At 31.0% G+C, this 12,819-nt stretch overlaps 1 long non-coding RNA gene across 1 annotated transcript in view; it reads right to left on the bottom strand.

Annotated features, from left to right (window-relative positions):
• Positions 1-759: 759 nt before the first annotated feature.
• The window catches only part of LOC124353779, a 36,008-nt gene continuing 23,948 nt past the window's right edge, over positions 760-12,819 (bottom strand). Inside the window, exons 4-5 of the long non-coding RNA XR_006921627.1 lie at positions 7,502-7,587; positions 760-979 (exon numbers count right to left, since the gene is read on the bottom strand). This is a non-coding gene — a long non-coding RNA (uncharacterized LOC124353779). The remainder of the gene's footprint in view (positions 980-7,501; positions 7,588-12,819) is intronic.

Raw genomic sequence — 12,819 nt, 5'->3', positions numbered from 1 at the left:
TCAAAATGATTCTTATCCACATCAAATTTGAAATCATCTACTTTAATAATTACGGTCTAATAGATGTACATATGGAATGTATGTATCCAAATACAAGGAAAGTAGGAGAATTAATAAGTCTATTTATTTTAGTCTTGGTAGGAAACGAGTGAATAAATCGATCAGTGAGATCCTTTAGGTAAAGACTTAAATGTTCTTGGACTTTTTTACAATCCGGTTCTGAGCTTGATAATCACTGAGTTAGCAAGAATAAAAGTTTTGCAGGAGGGCATCTACAATAAAATACGTAAGAGCGTAATACATTTTGGAAATTTTAATATGTGCCATAATAATCCCAGAGAAGACCTTCTACGTAGATGCAATTTTCTAGATTAGTGAAAACAAGAACAAGCACGCTAAGAACAAAGTCAAAACACTTTGTTCACAAGTGTTAAAATAAAAATCACTCCGTGTAATGATATTTTGAGCATTTGCTCTATTCTTTCTAACTTTTGCTGACTAAATGTAGCAGAAACACCCACTTTCTTATCAGGGCCGGCGACATTTAGATGCAAATTTGAAGGAAAAGGTCGTCCAAGACGGAGGCGAAGTTCTTGGCTCCAGTTCAAATCGTCCTGCAGCCTTTCCCCACCAGTTCGCGAGCGAGATATTAGTACTCTTGGCTCATGTAGGTGGTTACTTTAGATGGTTCAAGTCCAATAAACGATTTACTTGGCTCTGAGAACATCAATGGTAAATAATTGTACAAGTGAAACTTCATAAACTTGTAATATTGCTTTTATGAGCTATGTTATACCACAGTTCAAAGGTGCTGAGAAATGGGAGAAAATTTTAAACTGATAATCTTCTGGCAGTTGTGCGTGGTATTTCCAGTGTAAACAAATTATTCCAAGTATTTCCGGGATGAGTCATCTGCAGACCACTCCATGTTCGAAACTTCTTCCGAACCAATGAAATTCTACGATTGGAGTCCTGAAACCTGAGAACGACCTAGTTAGTTACCACATTACTTTAAAATAAGCTCTACTGTTCTGCAATGGATTTCTGCAAATGCATATATACAGATGATTTCATATAAATTGGATTTTTTAAGTTCGTTAACCAGTTAAAATTTGCAGGATATACTAAGCATGTGACAACCCGAAGAGTAGCAGAGGTCAGGATGGTGTATGTACAAAACCCATTCCAAGTAGGAGTAAATTGGCAATGACAATTAATTCGTTTTGAGTACTTTTTAACATGAACTAACAGTTAGGTGTTACAAATAATTACATGATATACGCACTTATGTAGAATGGCCCTATGACAAAGTAAAAGTAATAATTTTTAATTTTTGGAACTTTTTGGAGTTTTTCCGTGTTGTCTTTAATGCCTTATGATAACTAAACATTTTATAAGTAGGCTACAGTGAATAAATAAAAGTATAAAATTATACGCACCATAACTCATGTGTTTAAATATGTTATTATCAATTACTCACATTAGTGACAAAATACGCTTGAAACCCTTCTTATTATAGAACAAATTGTATTTTTTCAACGCCACAAATTTAGACTTTATACGATACAGTTTGGAGACATTGTTACAATAATAATTTTTATCACGTAAGTGTTGAACATTTTTAAGCATAAAGCCTACAGCTTTTTAGTTACTAAAAAGGAAAACAATCAGACTCATTGATAAAAACAACTTTTTAATAAAATAGTTCTTCTTAAAGGGTAACAGTTACGTTTTCTTGGGGTTAAACAATATTACCACCTTATCTTTTCCTAACTAATGGCCTGTACATTTAGAGGCTAAATTTAAATGGAGAATATATATTAATATCATTTAATAATGTTGGTAGTTACTTTTATCATTGTGTCAACAATGGCTCTAATTAAAATTTTATCATTTATAATGTGTACTAACATATCTAACGATATGATAATCGAACAATTTTGTTAAGGATCTGATTAGTTATAGATAATATATAGACAGTTAAAAATATGTTTGTAGAAAATCTAAAGATATTTAACATTTTCGACCTAAAATAAATTTAAAACCAATAAAAAATTTAAGTAATAAAAAACTCTATATTAATTTACCATCTGCTGTTTCAACGGTACCAAACGCTTCCCGCATTCACGTCCAAAAATATTTTCAAAAAATATTTCTGTCTCAGGATCCCAACGCATAGGCTACTTCTTTGAGAAACCAAAGTAGTTTCTTCACCATTGTAATAATTTATCCCGTACTATATGTAGAGAAGAGCCTAGTAAATATTAAATCAGACTTTCTGAGAAACTTCCGAGGATGGACATAAGTTTCCTGCAATTTCTCCCTCTCTCCGTCCAACTAAGTGGTACGTTCCGTACGAGCCCCGGAGTTTGGAGATCTTCTTAAAGATACGAGCTTAAGCCTTCATAATCTCTAATCTCTTTATCCTCAAACTGAGCTTTAAATGAAAATAAAGTTAGGCCTCTGGAGGAATTGACGCCGCTGTTTCTACGACCCAGGAAAATAAAACAGCTTCACAACTTGTGTCTTTCCGTCTTTGCGTTATTACGGTAAAGTCAAAAAACTTTCTCGGGAACAGGAAATATTTAGCATAGGTTATAATTTATATTTTTAATGTGAGGCAGTTGTATTCAGAAAATTGAATATTTTCAGCTAGATGAAAACTGTAAAAGACATTAAAATGCTGTTATAAGTGAAAAACACAGTTTAAAGTTTAAAGTGGAGTAATTTCGAATAGAAAATTAAATCCTCGAAATTACAAGACTAACACATAGGCCACTCGATCCTATTCATCCCGTTTTAATGATCATTTAGATTTGAGCCATTTTATCACATTCCTTCAGTATAGGTTCAAATAAATATTCGTCATTATGTGAGAATGGATTCGCCAGACCGGAAATTGATCTCGGGGCCTAAGATCAGGTTTTAATAAAGTAAGTTAAGCCCTAAGAACATGAATATTGCAATGATTATATATAAGGTGTATACCAATATTCGAGATGTACATTTTACATAAATGAACTCTTTTTCCTAAAAACTTCAAAAGGTACTAAAATAATGGAGCTAAAATATATCCGTTGTTTTTAATTTTTTATTTGTGATATGGTGAATCTCCAAACGTATTACAAAAATGGGAAAAGCCACCTCGACTGTTAAGAGATATTAAATTAAAACTGCATTAACGGTCAAATTCCTAAAACTTCCAAACACCGACCACAGTCTGCAATTAGTCTGGGAATTTGCCCCACTTATTAGGGAAATCGAGCCGAATCAAGGGCGTCGTCAATTAGGGTTGAACTCTCTTTGTTTGCTACGCGAATTGAAAACAAATTAGAGTTACGCTGTGGCGGAGCGTTGCGTAAGGGCAATATAGGGACAAAAATGTCCCGCCGTGGTGGGGGAGATCAATACATACATATAGGCTGATGCGTGATATCGGGGGAGGTGGTTGAAAAAGAAATATGGCCGCCGGCCCTGGTCGTGGAGGGGTGGGGTGGGGGAGTATTAAGCTTAATGCGAATGTGGGAATTCCCCACGCCATTTTTTCTCCCTGTTTTGCCCCTGCGCCGCAACTTCCGAACGTTCTTTCAAGCTTCAGCGATTTCCCGACTAATGTCTTGTTGATGGGGCCTAATCTCGAATATGTAATGCGGCTGAGTCAGCGTAGATTTATAAAGCTTAGGCTTTCAGTGAAGGACGATTTTCGATTTGGGGCAGTTCGACGTTATTAATGTGCTTCTGAGGGGATTAATTCCGTTTAGCAAGGGCATGACTTGAAAGTAGAAATTGGCCTTCGTCTGAGTTTTAAAGTGCTCTTCTCAATATCCAGATCCGGTTTTGTACGCTATTCAGAGTCCCAGTAGAGGGAACATTTTTTAATGTCTGAAATTTAAAACATTACCATAGACCGACGTCTAGTATTACCCGGTATCTACATACACAAAACAAAGTAGTATTAGTTACACCACTTATAACTCAAGAATTGCAGATTATAAGATGTCTGATTTGTTGCATTCGGATTTTGGGGAAAAATAAGGTGAATAGAATAGAAATAGGTTCAATTTAACAGTATAGGTTGATAGAGCCTATTGAGTGCAAAAAATAGTTCTGTGCAATAGTTGCTTTATAACAGTACAACCATATATTTAATTCATTTACCCCTATTTTAATCTTTTTAAATTCATAGTCTTGAAAGCATAGCTTGATTGAAACAACACTTCTTATTTCAAAATGTTTTGTAACCACTGTTGAGTGAAAAGGGAGAAAATATTAAAAAACCAGTCTTAATGGAAATAAACTTTTAATTTTAAATTTCAGTGAATATTAAATATACAGTGTTTGGACAGTACTGTAATGCATACAGTATATCAAATACAAAGTTACTATCTAACATTTACTGTTCATTTAAAGACTATTATAAAACCCATCTTAGTTTTCTTTTAACAGAAGTAGGATTCTCAGTGCTATTCATGTAATATAAATATATATTGATCGGGGAAACAAGGAATAATGAACTATGGCACACAAAGTGCTAAGAACGAAATTAATTACAATGGCCATAAATATAAACTTTTAGCCCTATTTCCTTGATCGTGGCAACAAGATATCTTCAGACATGGCACTCGAACTAAAAGTGCTTATAAATGTTTAAAGACTATGAAATTAAGTGCGAAGGAGCATGTAATTGCTAGTAATTTCATATACGAGTATATGTTAAGCGTAATGACTTTTTTTACAAACGCCTTATTGACTAGCTCACAAAAGAAAATACTATCTTACATTATAAATAATATACGTTTTATGAAAACATTTCAAATGCAGCCAACTATGTGACATTTTGCAGAAAATGATATGTTATTAACACAACAAAATGAAAATAGAAAATAGGTGAAACGAAGTAAATAAACACACAGTCTCGTATTACAGTCACATGTTTAATTACATCAATATTTGTGTTACATAATAAAATTTGTTTTTCATGTGCACATTAATTTGTCTCACTTAACTTAACCTGCAGAGAGTAATTTTAATTTGTACTGTCATAATTAAAACCCCAAGCTTTTATATTTATAGAAGTGTTATTTCTTATAAAAAGTTGTTTATAATTGCTTGTTTTTGTTTAATCATTTTTAATTACTGCTGCAGCATCCATCCGCTATTTTTGTATACTTTTTGTTTCTTCTAAATATTGAAGTTTTAATTATGTAATAGAATATGCTGTGGAAGCTTCACCGAAACCGCAATGACTGATATTATTATAATTTATACGGAGTTTGATGAATTAAACTTTAAAATTATAATACTCTCTAGTTTAAAAGTTATTAAGACATTAGTAATATCTTAATTATTAGTAATTACTACTATTTAAATGTTTTTGCTTATATATTATTACTTATTAAGTTAAGTTTTATTTTTTATTATTGGAAAAATACATCATATTACTTGCTCAAATACACACGATTTATATCTAAATAAGTCAATACATGTATACATTTGTACAATACCTGTTTTGATGAAGGATTCTAAATATTGTGAAATACTTTTATAAATGCAACGTAAGATTTAAAATAAAACAAACAACAAAATATAATTTTCGTTTAAATAAAAACCTATTTAAAATAAAGTATACCAGTAGATAGTGTATAATAGTTTTTAATGGTATATTTAAAAATTTCATGCAGAAGTCATATTTTGTGGAAAGGTTATTCCTCGTCTTCATACTAATATAAAGAGATTATATTATGCCTATCTTAAAGTATACAATACAAACCATAACGAAATTGGTGAACGTGCATTTCCATATTCCAAAAAAATATTAACATCAATAATGGGGACTCCATCCACAACCTCCAATTACGCTAGCTGGTAAAACTGTTTATTGCATTATTAATAATAAAAAACTACGAAAATAATAATTTTTCCACTTTGATATTAGTGTTTATCTAAAAATAAATTTGAAGAAATCAAATGAGGCACTGGCTACAAGAACGCAGTGGATTAAAACTCAACAACTTTATTAATAGACAGGTTTACAGTTAGAATATGTTTTATGCCGTTTAAAACAATAAATTTGGTTAAAATTTCAAACTGCCTTATTCCAAAACATATCTAAAACTTTAAATCCCATAAGCAATGTTAGATTACTGGTTACGTATGTATTGTGTCAAGGTTTTCCAAGGGCAGCCCCACTGTATTAATGTCCCACGCACAGATAATACTCTACAGTGTCCCAGAAATATCAGTATTTTCAGGTATTATTCCTGGAGCAAAGGCAAACCAAAATATCACATAAAATGTTTAAAAACTCAATAATTACCCCAATAACCACAATTTTGTTTTTGACACTTTTTTAATAGTTTGAAATTTAATGTATACCTTTATAACCTAAAAGCCTAATTACATAAAATATAAACATTATTAGAAGCTTTATTTAAAAAATGAGGGGTTCCTAAAATATTTAAGGTTAAATGTCTTATAAACGACATATCATAAAATAAGTCACAATTATTACATTTTAGTTAGACAAGTTAATTAAAAAAGCAACTATAAATTTTTTTTTTATAAATCAGGCAATAATGTGCTTTAATAAAACCAAGTACTAAACAATATCCACTGTCATTATATAACAGAGCTTTTGTGAAGCACAACAATGAGCTGTTTTAATTTTAACTGTTCTAATGAGCTGACTCATAATAAAATAAAACAACTTTATACTATACAAAAATAATAACTTTATTTAAATAAAGACACTAAAATATCCTTAAGTGTTTTAATGAAAAAAAGGATAACACTGAATTTAGTTTTAATAACTTTAACATTTTATTATACGAATATCTTAAGATGATTACACCTAAAGTTCTTAAGAAACCGCCATTTATAACATGTAGAGTGTAAATTTTTTATATTTTATGTAAGTAGGCTTATAGGTTATAAAACTGTATACCAAATTTAAAACAATTTAAATTACCTGTTGCAAATTAAACATTTTTTTACCAAAAAACATCATCAAAATTATAGTTCTTCAGCTAATTATTAAGTTTGTGAAGTTTTAATACGATACTGAATTGTCTTTGGTCCAGGGATAATGTCTGAACATATTGGTAAAGCGTAATGGACCACATTTTAGGCCTATATAAAAATGGCCAGTCAAAAAAAATACAGCAACCCACGTCTCCAGGTTTTCGTTCTTCATGTAAATGATTTTCCAAGTAAAATTTGCAATAAAAGCTCGTTACTAGCACGAAATTGAACGTTCTCAAATTAACTGAAAGGATTATTTTTAATATTTATAAAAATTAAACAAAGTATAGGAAAATAATGTAAAGCTTAAAATGTACAGAAAATAACCAAGCATTGCAAATAAAATGTGATAAATCCTAATGATCCAGTGAGTACTTTTTCAAAAACTCCCATTAATATAATTATAATAATTACTTCTTTTAATATTTAAGTGTTCCATGTATTGTATACTTCATCTATGGAGACCTAAACATTTATTTACCTTGGCTGCCACGTCAATTTCAATATCATAGCCATCCATCTGCTTAGAATATTTGTACCAAGTAACTCTTCTACATTGGCCTGAATCTGAAACAGAATAATACTATATTTAAGAGTAATTTTAAAATTGGGTGATTTTAAAAAAGAGCAATCCGTTGTGCTATTCCACTCCATAGAAGCCCTAGAGACTTTAAATTTGGGACATAGCTCCAAAAAAGAATCCTTTTGATTTATTGGCCAATTCATCAAAGAACAGTCTGTCCGTATGTCTGTGTGATAACTTTTGATAAAAAGGTCTTGAAGCTTGATACACAGGTTACTCTTGATCCAATTGGTCTATTGATTTTAGTGTCAAAGAGTGAAAGGTCAATCCGTCCGTTAGCCTGTCCGTCTGTTTGTCCGTCCGTATACACGCTATCTCTTTCGTAACGCTCGTATTCTCGGGTAGATACTCCATTGTTTAGGTTTATTCAACTTTTATTAAGTAAATTTACTTAATATATTCACTTGCAGGGTTTTACTGTTCCTATTTCACTGGTTTTCCTTAAATTCAAGATCAATATTAGTATAATGCTCTATAGGATATTCTAACATCTGCTTATTGGTTTAACCCTCTTCCCGATCAACTTTCTGCCGTAATGGGGTGGCTAATTTTGTTTCTATTCCATTACCTTAGCTTTCCAACTGTTACGGCTCGGTGCCGACTATGGAACGACTATATTATTGTGGTACGATTAAGACTAGGAGTCGGTAAGATCAACTTTATTTTCCTTATCTCATATGCTTTAGACATTTCAACATGAAAATGGCCCATGAAGTTTCCTACTTCTTTACCATTCAATCGTATCCACTCAAGGTTAGTCAGCGACGCGATCAGGTGTCTCCTCTATTTATTAGAGAAAGTGTGTTTTACAGAGTTTGAAGTGGAGCATGTATGTATATGTATTTTTATTTTTAGTAAAGCCCCTAATCTGAAGAACCTTTTGGTAATACCTAAATTATTGCCTAATGAAATTCCAAATTCAGATGCTGATAAAAAGACAAGCGTTGTGCTACGTGCAAAATTCTAAATCCTTCTAAAACTTTTACAAGTAGCACAACTAATAAAACATATCAAATTTCAAATAAAATTAACTGTAAATCGAAGAATGTAATCTATAAGTTATCATGCAAATTTTGTCCCAAGGACTATATTGGTTTAACGACAAATCCCTTACATATTAGGATGAATAACCATCGGTCTTCATCCAACAGAAGATGACAAATTGGTTTCACAACATTCATTGGCTCATAACGAAATATTTAATAATTGTTACACATTAAAAGGGAGTTGTGAAGTACCAGGATATTCTTCCAAAATTCAATTAGAAAATTTAGAACAAGCATACCAATTAGTCAATAAGTCAAAATTACCTTTTGGATTAAATAAGAAATGATCTGTTAAAAATAGTCTACATTAATCTAGCAAATACAAAATAATGTATTGTCTATATATTATTTTGTATGAATGTACAACTCCAAAACAACAAAATTGTTAATATTGAATTTAATTTTAAGCTGTTAGAACGCCTTTTTTATGATTAATCTAAATTTTAATATAAAGCCCTTTTCTTATAATATACGAAGGAGTTTAAAAAATTACACTATAAATCAGAATAGAACATTTCAGCTGATTTTAAAAATTTTGATGTTTACTTTTAATTCTTAGCTTATATACACTTTTTGTATCCTTTTTGAAAATGACAGTATTAGTCAAAATATTAAAGGATTTATGAGAAGTCTTTTTCTTTTATTGTATATATATATATATATATATATATATATATATATATATATATATATATATAACGCACGAATACAAATATCCTCAAATTATCTAAGATCCCAAAATTAAGTTGAATAAAACATTTTCTTAAATTACATATAACCAATATTAGTCAAAATGGAGAGCTAACGAGACACAAATTCCGGTAACATTGTGCAACTTAATAATTCGTATTGGGAGTCGGCGGATGCAGCAATGCAACTTCATTTTAATGATCTGCAACCGCACAACTGTGTTTGGTAATGGCTACTTACTAATACATTTGCAGGAGTCTCCAAATACTCCACCCCAGACCATACTGTTTCATAGCTACTCTACATTGTTCCATATTGCTCCATATCGACCCATTCATACTACTCCTGATCGTTTAATGCTAATCCAGACTGTGCTAAATTAATTCATAGCTACTCCGTGTGGGTTCATATTATCTCAAATCGTCCAATCACTCATAGATAATTCATAAATATACATACTATTCAAAATCGTACCATATTTACACCTAACGTATCCTTACTATTTCTAATTGTCCCATATTCACTTATACCTAATATTTAAAGTTTCGCACTGTGAAAAATAGACCCATACTCATTCATAGCTGTTCCATACTGTGTCATACTACACCTAATTGTTCAATATTAATTACTCATGATTCCCCCTAATTCATTCATAGCAACTCTCAAAAGTTCGTATTGCCTAGAATAGATTCAGGCACTCATATCTAACTCATACATATGCATACTATTCCAAATCGTTCCATATTCACTCATTGTTTATCCATACTACTACTAGTAGTCCCATATGTACTAAAACCTTATGTTTAAAGTTTCATACTACTTCAAAATGACACGCCATACCAGTCCAAATGACCCCAAACTCATTGATAGGTACTCCGCAACGGTTAATATTCCAAGAACCACATCAATCACTCATAGATAATCCATAAATATCTGTACTATTCCACATTGTTCCTTGCTACCATTGATCGTTCTATATTCACTTATTCTTAATCAATAAAGTTTTATTGTAGTCAAAACCGCTATATAATTATTCCATATTGACTCCTTATATTTATATAAGGAACTCCTTTGCTTGGCATAGTCCCAATAGTTACTCTATAATGTAAAATAGTACACGTTAGCTATTCCATGTCGTGATAACTACCATTAAGTTACATACGAGCTTGTATATCATCCCATATTTACTCATATTCCATCTAGACTAAAATATATCATCTCTTCAGCTTTATAATCAACCTATACTTACATGCTGTTGTAGTATAGAATATACATTCCATATTATTTCGAATACAATCATTAAATTTTAAAGCACATGTCTTTTCATACTGCCTACTACTCCATACATATATCTAGACACTGTATATGATCTTAATCTCCTAGCTACTCTTTAAAATTCCCCTGTATGCACCCATAGAAAATTTAAATTCCCCTAAAGTGACTGGGTCTTACTCCTCTTTGTACCACATTAACAATTAGCTACTTAAAATTAACTTGATATAAATCGCAGATATTATAATTCATACCGTACAGAGAAATATTAATGTGATTTATAAAACTCAAAGGTAACTGGAGTTTTCAAAACGAGGAAACATCTTTTTCAGTAAATTACATTAATACAACTAAGAACGCCCCATGAAGATGAAGATTGCCACTGCTATACTAATTCCACTTGGATAATGAGGTTTACAACGATGAATGTTTTGTGTACGAAGTGGATCTTGAGGGTATTTGGTATTATCTTCCATCAGTTACATTATAATTATATATAATAATGAAGTGTCACCAATTATAAACCTTTCTTAGCCCAACCGTTGGGTTTCAAGTAGGAAAGTGCTACTTAAATAGCTCTCATCCAATTCACAAACACTTAACTATATTCATAACTTCGTGAATGAACATTTGACAACAAACTCTATCAAGATATTGTAAGTGCGGTACCCACTCAATTTAAACATGAATTTAAATATTTTGTTTAGATTTTTAAGGACCTGGCAGGGAGATTTTACTGTAAAGTATGTATTTTTTAGAATGTATACCTCAACATCTCTTTAGTTGGAGCTAAGTTAAAATACATAAGTGATAATTATATGTATCCTCTAAAATTCAATAAAAAAAATATCAACAATTTATTGATGGATAAATTTATACAATTTATAATTATTGTTAGGTTAATAATGAACAATCAGGGATCAATATAACAAAATATGAATAAATTAATAATTTGTAAAATAAATTCTGAGAATTAGATCGAATGAACTAGCTTGAACTGTCACTTAACTTAATTAATAAGATTGAATGAACTATCCACAATTTTCACTTTTAAATATTTAACATTAAACTATTGGAAAGACATAAATATTTATTGGTGTTTGTTATTTGTTGATATTTGTATTTGACATATTTTTTATTTGTAAAGTTTTCATTTAGTTTAATATTAATTTATGTACATAAACATATCGAAACTCTTAGAAAAAACATCAGTTTGTGATTCACGTGCACATTATAAGTACTACGTGCGGTAAACCTCATATGCTTTTAGAAGAAAGGGTCTGAACCATCACTGAAATAGATCTAATGTCAACTAATATGTGCATCATCCCAAAATGCTGCTTGATTTGTTTTATGATATAGCAGAAGAAGACAGTGGAGGAGCATTACAGAACTAACATCGCTACGGGAGGTAAATTTATATTTATAAAATATTTTATTGCGAAGAATATGTAAAATTAGTTCTATTTTCACAAATTTAAGTAAACTATGAGAGCGAACAATTAACACTGAAACAAAAAATCCAATGTATTGAGTCCTATGACCTATATAAACTGACAACTGGATTTAAGCTCATATATTTCTCATCAGGTAGGGTGTTGTATTGAGACCGACTCACTGTGGTTCAAACTAATAATTTAAGTGGAAAAAGAGTTTAATAAAATGACTGTAGATTGGTAAAATCTTTTACTTGGTAGTTAGGGAGGTCTAAATGATAAGACCTGGGATTTGCTCGCAGGAGATCACTGTGCAAGTTTAAGTTAGAAGATGTCTGTCAAAAACTATTACTTGGTTACGCTCTGCTATTTCATCATTAGATGGCACTGAAAAACGAGATATTTTTGACATTTAATGTTGTGAGAAGCAGTTTATATATAAGGAACCTGATGCATTATTGCAGCACCTGAATTTACAATTAAAACTTGAATGAGGGAGGAAAAATTGATTAAATTCTATCGTGGTCAATATTTTTTATTTTATTTCTTAGGGAATCGTCTAACCAGAATCAAATGTGCAAAGTTTTGCTAAACTTTCGGACTATATATGGTTACCTAACGCGGATTTAACCATTATATACATACACCTATTTACTTGTCTGACGCTTGGTTTAAATGCACTAAACTAAAAAAATATTATCTAAAAAAATATCGTTTAACCCTTTACATACACATCCTCCACCAAAACATGGATGGGTGACGATCGGTTTTT

This window comes from Homalodisca vitripennis, chromosome 2, assembly GCF_021130785.1.
Source record: "Homalodisca vitripennis isolate AUS2020 chromosome 2, UT_GWSS_2.1, whole genome shotgun sequence".
Taxonomy (NCBI): Eukaryota; Metazoa; Arthropoda; class Insecta; order Hemiptera; family Cicadellidae; genus Homalodisca; species Homalodisca vitripennis.
This window is presented reverse-complemented; position numbering and strand designations above follow the sequence as displayed.